Raw genomic sequence first — 10,207 nt, 5'->3', positions numbered from 1 at the left:
ATAAAGGGTGTCCACGATGAAATTGCCACACACAAAATTGATTCGCAAAATTCGAGTTTTCATCCGATTGCCATCAAATTTTCAGGGATTGAGAAATAACTATTAAACTTCATTTTACCATTTTACTCGTATTTTATTTACAGTCCATACGCAAATGCCCGCACCTTGGCCTTAACCCCGGCCATAAGATTCTGCACAACCTGTGAATCAACCGTTTTTTGCATGTAAACCCATACTTTCTTCAGTTCCTCGATTGTCTTCACTACCTTAGGCCGTTTAAGAAGGTGCTGCTTCATAATCGCCCAGTACTTCTCGATGGGGCGGAGCTCCGGAGTGTTGGGAGGGTTGAACATTTTCGGCACGAAATTGACCTTATTGTCCGCATACCACTTCAGCACGTCCTTGGAGTAGTGGCATGAGGCCAAATCCGGCCAGAAGATTGTTGGGACGTTGTGGGCCTTCAGGAGAGGAAGCAGCCGCTTCTGGAGGCACTCTTTTATGTACACCTGTCCGTTCATCGTGTCCTGGGTCATGAAAGGTGCACTCCGCTTCCCGCACGTGCAGATGGCTTGCCAAACCAGGAATTTCTTCGCAAATTTGGACATCTTCTGAGTGCGGACATGCTCCGGAACGCTGAACTTATCCTTGGCCGTGAAAAACAGGTTGCCGGGGATCTGTTTGAAGTCAGCCTTCACATATGTTTCGTCGTCCATGATGCAGCATTCAACTTTCGTCAGCATGTTGAGGTACAATTTCCTGGCACGGGTTTTGGCGGACTTGTTCTGCTTCTCGTTGCGATTAGGGGCCTTTTGTACCTTGAACGTTCGAAGCCCAGCCTTAGTTTTGGCCTTCTGGACAAAACTTCGGCTTAGGTGCAGCTTCTTAGCCACATCCCTAACGGAGGCGTTCGGATTTCGGTTGAAGGCCCCAACTACGCGGTTGTGATTTTTGGTGTTGTACGGAATACTTTTTCCTTCACTTCTGGGCTTCCGATCGGTGGTCAACCGTTCCTCGAACCGCTTAATCACTCGCGACACCGTGGAATTCGCGATTCCCAACGTTTTAGCGATGGAACGATACGAGAGATCCTTGTTCTCGTGATGAATGCGCAAGATTTTATCACGCACGAGCTGTTCTTTCGACTCCATTTCCGCGAGTTTTGATCACAGGACTTTAAAACTTGCAGGATGTAAATAATGCACTATGAACTAAATCCACCCAAATTTTCATTAAATTCTACCCAACGGTTAAAAAGTTAGAGCAATTTCATAGTGTGGCAATTTCATCGTGGACACCCTTTACTGATGGCTCCAAAGAAAACAACCGCACCGGTGCTGGAATAGTTGTGCACAACACAAACGTTAGTTTCGGCTTGCCTGACATGGTATGCCCTAAAAACAGCTGTATCGAATATCGAAGACCAAGAAAAAACCCTGATCCTAACCGATTCTGCTAGTTGCCTCGATGCACTAAGTGGAGATCGGTCCAAACACCCATGGATACAGTTCATCGAAAGAAACATAGAGGAACGAGACATTACGTTCAGCTGGATCCCTGGCCATTCCGGTATCGCTGGCAACGAAACAGCTGACGAACTGGCCAAACAAGGACGAAGACAACCGCAACTCGAAATTCCGGTACCATCCCAAGATGTTGTACATGCGATAAAAAGTAGGATTTAGGCAGTATGGGGATTGGAATGGCATCAAAGTCAGGCCCAATTGCGACGAATAAAGTCAACAAAATGCGCCTCAGAACAACGAGTCCTAACTCGAATTAGAATAGGACATACCCGGCTTACCCACTCTCATTTGATGAACCACAACCCCCCACCTATATGTAGGTTCTGCGGAGTGCAGATAACAGTTCACCATATACTAGTGGAAAGCAGAGGATATGCACAAACTAGGAAATCTTGCGGAATCAAAGGATCACTATGCATGATACTAGCTAACAATACCGATAAAGAAGAAGCCATATTAAAATTTCTAAGGGATAGTAACTTGTTCAATGAAATCTGATTAGTTAGAGTAATCTATTATTGTAGTATTAATTATCCTGACACGAATGCCACACAATAATGTGGTAAAGTGTCATAAATAAATAATAATAATAATAATAATAATAATAATAAAAATATATATATTGCAATATACTTGTACTTGTACTTGCGGTGCAGACATGTGAAGACATTTCTTCGATCTCGATGAAGACTTTTTCGCCCGTATCTGAAGCCATTTGTTATGTTTTAAAGGACATTGTGTCGATTCTATGTAATGCTTGGTGTTTTGGACCATTTTTTTTATTGTAACAATATATCTAAACGTGGAATTTCTCAAAGTGGATCGCAGTCATCGAATATTTGAGAACCACTGGTCTATAGATATAGGCATTGCTAAATATTTCCAATACTGATTAGTGATGTTTTGGACTGGATATTTAGGTTGAGAACGGTTCGGTGTAGAGTTTCATTGTGGAATCCTCTCGTAAGCTCCTAAGCAAGAGCATCAACAGGTTCCAGCCGTGCATCGAAACAATCGATCGAATCCACAGCCTGCTGCCAACTTGTAGGCTTTTCTAGCGGAGCCGGTGGTGTAGTGGTAAGCGTAATTACCTCTCACCCCAGCAGGCCTGGGTTCGGCGCCGCCGCCACCGGCATAACATCTCTGATCACGCATACCTTCGGAAGGGAAGTAAAGCCGTTGGTCCCCGGTTCATGAGATGATGGGTCGAAAGGTAGGGTCCAGGTGTGGGAGCTGCCTCCCTGGAGTCGGTAGCATTGGTGCTCAGCACGGAAAACAAGATCGATGGAAAACAAATTAAGAAAAACTTGTAGACTTTTCACTCACTCCCTAGCACTAGATGTCGACCGAAGAAGACGAGTCTGGCCGTTGGTAAGATATGCCTCGCTCGAGATCTACATATACTGCCTGATGCTGACACCAAAACATCGACGCTCAATGCCAACAACACATGCGACATTGAAGGCGAAGCAGAAGACAGTTTTCCACGCCATCTAATCTCGGTCACAGCGCCATCTGTGAGACACAATCGATCGTTATGTAAAGATTGCAACCGGGTGAGCGTGATTGTGTTTGTTGCTGATGCTGTTGCGATTTGCAACGATTTGCATCGAGTATCATCCGTGCCGAAATCGACTATAGTAATTTATGATAATTTGACGATTATTTTTTTCGAACAAAAATTTCCACGCAGGTGTTGAGCTCGATTATTTCATGATGATTCCAAGGACTGTTAGATCGTAAGAAACTGGATTTGCTGAGCTGAATCAATATTTTACGATATCGTCACCAGTTTGTTTTTTATTGCATTCCCACACAAGTAGGGACTTTCGCGCCCGTTGCAAATTGACTCATGTTTTGAATCGTGCGAGGTCAAATCGGTCGCCCTTTTTTCGCTTCCGACTCTCCATCTCCAATCAATCAAAAGTAAAAGATGTACCCATCGTGTGGGCCTTTCTAACGTCCCTTCGTTTCGGACAAAATGGCAGCTTAATTGTGTAATAATGTTATTGAAATATGTGAGCACATCCGTGGCAAAGGAGGTCTTGATTGGTACTCCCCAAGTCCCATCAGTCAATCGAACGCAACGCTTAGTGCGATGGGAATGCTTTTCGCTAAAGCAGTGTCCAGTGTCTTCCGTGGCAACGACGGTGACAGCACAGCGACCTTTAGAAGAGCATCGTCAACTCCCTCTGCGAAATGAGAAGCAGAGCCGTCCACCGCGCTTCAACGGCGACCAAAACCAATGGAGGTTATGCAACAATTTTCGCTTATTAGCGTTCGACGAAATGTTCATGAGCCTATGATGTACGCCTGCTTGGATCGATTGTTGTTGGTCGTGAATGGATCAATGGATGGATGGGTTCAGCAGCAGCATCATCACCTAAGCACGCGTGGTAAATACCGAAACGAAATGTCTTCTGAAAAGCCAGCCTATATTGGTGGGTAAACAACAACAACGAGGCAATAAAAAAGCGGTTGGTGCATGGTGTCAAAAGAGGTAAATGATTAGCCGAGCTGTGTTAAATAAGGGCGATGGACTGTTTTGTTGTTGTTAGGTCCCATCTTCACCTTGGCACTAGTGGACTAGTTTTTTTTTTCGTTTCTCTTAAATGTTATGAGATAAAGATGCAACGTTTCCGTTGGCCTCCCTGCCTTTATACTGATGACGCTCTGCATGGGTATATGTTAACAAATTGAGCCATAAACAAGTTTAATTAATGCTGGGAATTTCAACGACTCCGATTGGGTCGTGCGAAAACAGGTTGAATCGATCGATTATCGGGGACAATGTGGAGATACCTTATTGTGGTCTTACCATCAGTAGGTTAAGCAATGCTAATTTATCCGTTACAGTTTTTGACTACCGACGGTATAGTTTACGTCAGACTCAGTGATGGATCGCGCTTTTGGGACTTTTTCGTTAGTTTTTAATATGCAGGCCTATTCTGCGCGGCGAGTGAAGTGAGGTGATAGTGAAGTGACAATTGTCACCTCGGGTGAAGTGACTCTCCATTTGATTTGCACGGAGAGTCACCTCACCCGAGGTGATAATTGTCACTTTGCTGTCACCTCACCTCACACGCCGCGCAGATTAGGCCTGATAGAATGCTAACGTAAAATCCAGTTGAATTTGCAGTTATCTCATCGTAAAATAGATAAGTGCTCTTAATCTCCCTATCAAAATGCAAAATTTTCGCACTTTTTCCCCCGCAAGGATATCCACAAAGCCATCTGGAGATCACCTGAACAACACACAGAAAACCAAATCGATCACGTTCTAATCGACGGGAAATTCTTCTCCGACATTATCAACGTCCGAACGAGCCGCAGTGCGAACATAGATTCGGACCACTACCTAGTTGCAGTATGCATGCACTCAAAACTCTCGACGGTGCATAACACCCGTCGAAGTCGAACGCCGCGACCCAACATTGAGCAACTACGGGACACCGGAGTTGCCCAGAACTACGCGCAGCAGCTGGAAGTTGCACTACCCACGGAAGAGCAGCTTTGCGCAGCTTCTCTTGAAGATGGCGTTCCGCCATAGGTAGTATTGCTGCAGCGGCACTATTGACGGCGAATGCAAACTGTTAGTAGAGGAGAAGAATGCAGCACGGGCGAGAATGCTGCAACACCGCACGAGATTGAATGTGGAGCGATACAGACAAGCGCGGAACAGACAAAACTCGGTTTTCCGAAGAAAGAAGCGTCAGCAGGAAGACCGAGATCGCGAGGCGATGGAAAATCTGTACCGCGTAAACGACACACGGAAGTTCTACGATAAGCTAAATAGTTCGTTCTAAGGCTACGTGCCGCAAGCCGATATGTGCAAGGACTTGGACGGTAACCTTCTCACTAACGAGTGTGAGGTGATTGAGAGGTGGAAGCAGTACTATCAACAATCAATACGAAACTAACGATTTTAAATTGGCTCACCACTTTAGTAGCCTATTGGTCCCAAGCAAACGATTAACGTACCCTATTCTAGTCGAAATTCTAGTACTACGCAATGTTTGTTTTGATTCGCTATGAAAGTTTGACAGATAAAATGAGGGGTTATTGGTTTTTCCTATGTTTCGAGGGGTGATTCGACAAGCTTGGGACCGAAGATAGTACCAGAGGTGAGCCAAAAAGTTGAGCACGTTTCTTCGGGACCTACTTGTCTTAGAGTTACCTCTATGGTACTATGACGAGCACCTCAACGGTGAAGCAGCAGAAAACGAAGGTAGCACGGTAACATACCTTGGAGCACGCGCAGAAGACGACAGGCTACCGGCCCCTGATCTTCAAGAAGTTGAGGAGGAAATCGGTCGGCTGAAGAACAACAAAGCAACTGGTGTAGATCAACTACCAAGTGAGCTATTAAAATATTATTAAAAGCGGTCAGACGGACCACTTTGATGGGCCCTCGATCCCTGGTCTAGCCAACGGGGATCACTGAGGGTGGGTTATACAACAACCTCTTTTGTGGTGGCTTTAGCTCGAGCATGAAAGAGCATCCTTCGGGGTCGGCTGTAGGTATATACAGATTGTTCGATAAAGGAATTGAAAGCAAGAGATTAAAAAGAGAGAAATTGTTAATTAGCTTTTTATTTCGACTAACTGTGTGCAAGTTCAAAATGCGGGAATGTCGCCTTTGCCGTGACGCTCGGGGTAATGCCTACGCCGAATCCAAGAGGGACGGATCGTAGGCCGGATTGGCGGATCACACTCCTTCAGACGTCGGCGTTAGAAGTCCAATCTCACGCCGGAATGGCGGATAACTTTCTGGACAATTCAGGCGGTTAATAATGGGTCCTGATTCCTATTTAACTTCCTAATCTAATTTGGTAACGGTGATTTCAAATAAACTTCTTTATCTTTAACTTTATCTCTGATTTTTTTTTATGGAGGATAGCAAACTTAACGCTTCGAAGCTCTGGATAAGAAAGACGCTTATTAAGTTATTACCCGGTAGCTTGACCTTCCTTTTTCCATACCCTTTGTTCATGATCCCTTTTTAACGTGTCCAGTCACGGTATTTGTGGCAACTCTTGTATTCCCTTTTTGGCTCACTTCATACTGTTGTGTAGTGTGTGTTGTGGTGTGAAGTGTGTTAACAAATTATGTTCTTATTATTAGCTACTCCGGAGTATTTATCAATTTTTAGCATTAACATTTACTAACATTTATAATTATTTACTTTACTAACCTACTAACAAACAAACACTTAATTAATATGTTACAAAATCTAGCTTAAGTAATCTCAACAGTAACAATTGTTGTGATTCGAAAATTGCAATAAACACTTCGAGAATACTTTTGGTTTTAAGGTTGATTTTATTGAAACTCAATACGTCAGGTTATCTTACGAAGACATGGTACAATATCGATAGTTCATTATTTACATAGTTCTTTTCTGCTTCACATTCTCACACTCCCTATCTCCCTATTGCCTATATATGAGATAGCACACATTCACATACTACTAGCAAGTTTGTATGCAAGAGGCAAAGCTTCTAGCTGACCACTAAAGCTTCTCCATTCAATATTGCATACAATACCATATGCGAATAACAGCTACGGCTCGCATCTCTCATGTTTACACTGACAATTGTCATCCGATGTGTCAGTACCGATCTATCAGTTGAATGGTAAATTGTTATTGTTTACTCCACAAGACGATGGTGATAATATCACCGCAGTTTGTTTCTCAACACTTCCCCACAATTTTTACATTCAACAGCTCGAATAACCTTCGATGTGTATTTTTAGGTAACCCCTTTGTGAATGCATCAGCTGGCTGATCTACGCTCGGGATAAATTGTAGCTTCAACTTTCCTTCCTTGATGAGTTCCCGGATGAAGAGATACTTGATGTCCAGGTGTTTCATTCGTTGATGTGATCTCGGCTCCTCTGCTATGTGGATGCATGGTATACTGTCTTCCATAATAATGAATGGTGTTATGACTACGTCCAATTCATTCAGAAGTTTTGTTATCCACATTCCTTCTTTCGTAGCAGCGCACAATGCTATTAATTCAGCTTCACTCGTTGATAAGCTTATTGTTGGTTGCCGTTTCGTTGACCACGAAACAAGATTGCCGTAGAGTTGAAATGCATAGCCAGATATTGATTTCCTGTCGTCTGGATCGTTCGCAAAATCCGCATCTCCAAATCCTACTAAGGCTGGTCTATTGGCTTGTTTAGAGTAAACTATTTTGGTGTTACTGGTTCCTCTCAAATACCGTAAGATGCGTTTTAGCCCTGTCCAATGCCAATCGGTTGCACAGTTGGTATATTTACTTAACGCATTCACTGCAGCGCATATATCCGGTCTGGATGTCAATGAGAGGTATTGTAGACATCATACTAATTCTCTGTAGGGTTGATCAGTAAGTTTTCCTTCAGATTTCGACCATTTTGCATTAGTGTCCAATGGTGTCCCCACTGGTTTACACTCGGCCATTCCAAATCTTTCCAGGAGCCTTTCAACATACTGACTTTGTGAGATTTCAATGGTTTGATTGTCAAAATCTCGATTTATTTCCATTCCTAGGAAATGTTTTACCTCAGACAAATCTTTCATTTGGAATAACCTTCCAAGTTTTTCTTTGATCCACAATATATCATCTATATTTTTGGCAATTAAAAAAATGTCGTCTACATAGAGAATTAGGATGATTCCTTTGGACTTTGATTTGTAAATACAACAGTCATTTTTGAGTGGAACAAATTCTAGTTCTCTCATCGCATCATCGAAACGTTTGTTCCAAGATCTGCTTGCTTGTTTAAGTCCATACAAGCTTTTATGTAAACGAACAATTTGGCTTTGTCCGTTTTCTTTCGGTGGGAGTTTCATGAAGATTTCCTCTTCTAGATTCCCATTCAAAAATGCTGTTTTGACGTCCATTTGGTGTACAAGCAATTTGTGTTCGTTAGCCAGTGCAAGAGCTAAACGAACGCTTTCCAGTTTGGCAACAGGTGCGAATGTATCACTATAGTCAAATCCTGGCCGTTGTGAGCATCCCTTTGCCGCTAACCGTGCTTTATACCGTCCATCTTCTTTCATTGAGAAAATCCATTTCGAATAAATTGGCTTGACTTCTTCTGGCACACAGTTTACCACTGTCCAAGTGTTATTATGATGCAATGCATCAAGCTCTTCTTGGAGTGCACGTTTCCACTCAGGCCAATCAAAAAGATTTTTCAGCTCTTCAATATTTTGCGGAATATCTTCGTTACGAATTATTGCCGTTTTCGCTGTGTACTCCGAATACCAACGTGGAGTTTTCCTATCCCTCTTGCTACGTCTTAATGGCTGCTTGTCTTCATCATCGTCTCTTTCATCGACTTGACTTTCATAAGTACTTTCATAATCAGTTTCACCAACTGATTCTTCTGCTGAAACGTTATCTTCTTGATTTTCTTCAATCAGCGTACTGTCTTCATTCCTCTGCTCTTCGTCAGAAGTTGATACCTGATATTCAATATCTTGTCTTTGATCTTCATAGTTCTCTTTTCTATGCAATTGTGTACAAAAAAAACAAATCCTGTTGTTCTGATTCGATTTCATGAGAGAGTATCGTGGATTCATCGAATACAACGTTTCTACCTATTTCAATTGAACGTGTATCTGCATTCCACAATCTAAATCCATTGTTTGCGTAGCCCACAAAAATCAATAGTTTAGTTTTCGGATCTAGTTTATGACGTTTTTCCTTGGCGATTTGCTTGAAAGCTCTGCATCCGAAAATTCTCAAATGCTTCAAGTTTGGCTTCTTTTTAAACCACATTTCATATGGAGTTTTGTTTTCTTCTATCCCATTCGTAGGAGATCTGTTGATTAGGTATGTTGCTGTATATAATGCTTCACCCCACATTGCTTTAGGCAATTGACTATCGTAAAGCATTGCTCTTACCTTTTCCATAAACGATCTATTCATTCGTTCACTTACTCCATTTTGCTGTGGAGTGTATGGGACTGTGAACATCATTTGAATTCCGATTTTCTTACAATGATTTTGGAATTCAGTACTTGTGTATTCTCCGCCATTATCACATCTAAGCATAGAAATACGTGCTTGAAAATATGAAGATGCCATAGCTTCAAACTCCTTGAATCATTCGAAGACTTCAGATTTGTGTTTCATGAGGTAGACCACGAGAAAATGAGTATAGTCATCAATGAAGGTTACAAAGTAGCGGTAACCATCATACGTTTCCTCTTCCATACTTCCACAAACATCTGAGTGAATTAACTCCAATGGTCGTTTTGATCTTGGCAATTTCATATCCTGAAATTTGAAAGCGGATTGCTTTCCTGCCAGACAGCCCTCACAAATACTTGTTTGATTCCGTTCTCCATATGATAGATTGATACCCTCAACCATCCCTTTTGACATTAGTTTCTCCAAACCTGTAGCACTCAGGTGTCCCAGTCTCTTATGCCAAGTAGTAAGACTCACCTGTTTTCCAATCAGTGCAGAAAATGTTGCATTTTCTGAGGACTTTCCATCCCAAATACAATCAAGGTAGAACAAACCATCAATGAAACTTCCTGAAGCAATGACTTCATCTTCAGACTCAAAGACAACCTCTTTATTCGTAAAAGTGACCCTTTTCCCATGCTGGCTTGCCTTTCTAACCGAAAGAAGATTTTCTTCAAGTCCAGGAATGAAAAGAACATTGTACAATTCAAG

Source organism: Ochlerotatus camptorhynchus, unplaced genomic scaffold (assembly GCF_037179485.1).
Source record: "Ochlerotatus camptorhynchus isolate MF236.1 unplaced genomic scaffold, CSIRO-AGI_Acam_v1.1 ptg000141l, whole genome shotgun sequence".
In the NCBI taxonomy this organism is placed as follows: domain Eukaryota; kingdom Metazoa; phylum Arthropoda; class Insecta; order Diptera; family Culicidae; genus Ochlerotatus; species Ochlerotatus camptorhynchus.
The sequence above is the reverse complement of the archived record's forward strand: the minus strand, read 5'-3'. Positions refer to the sequence as shown.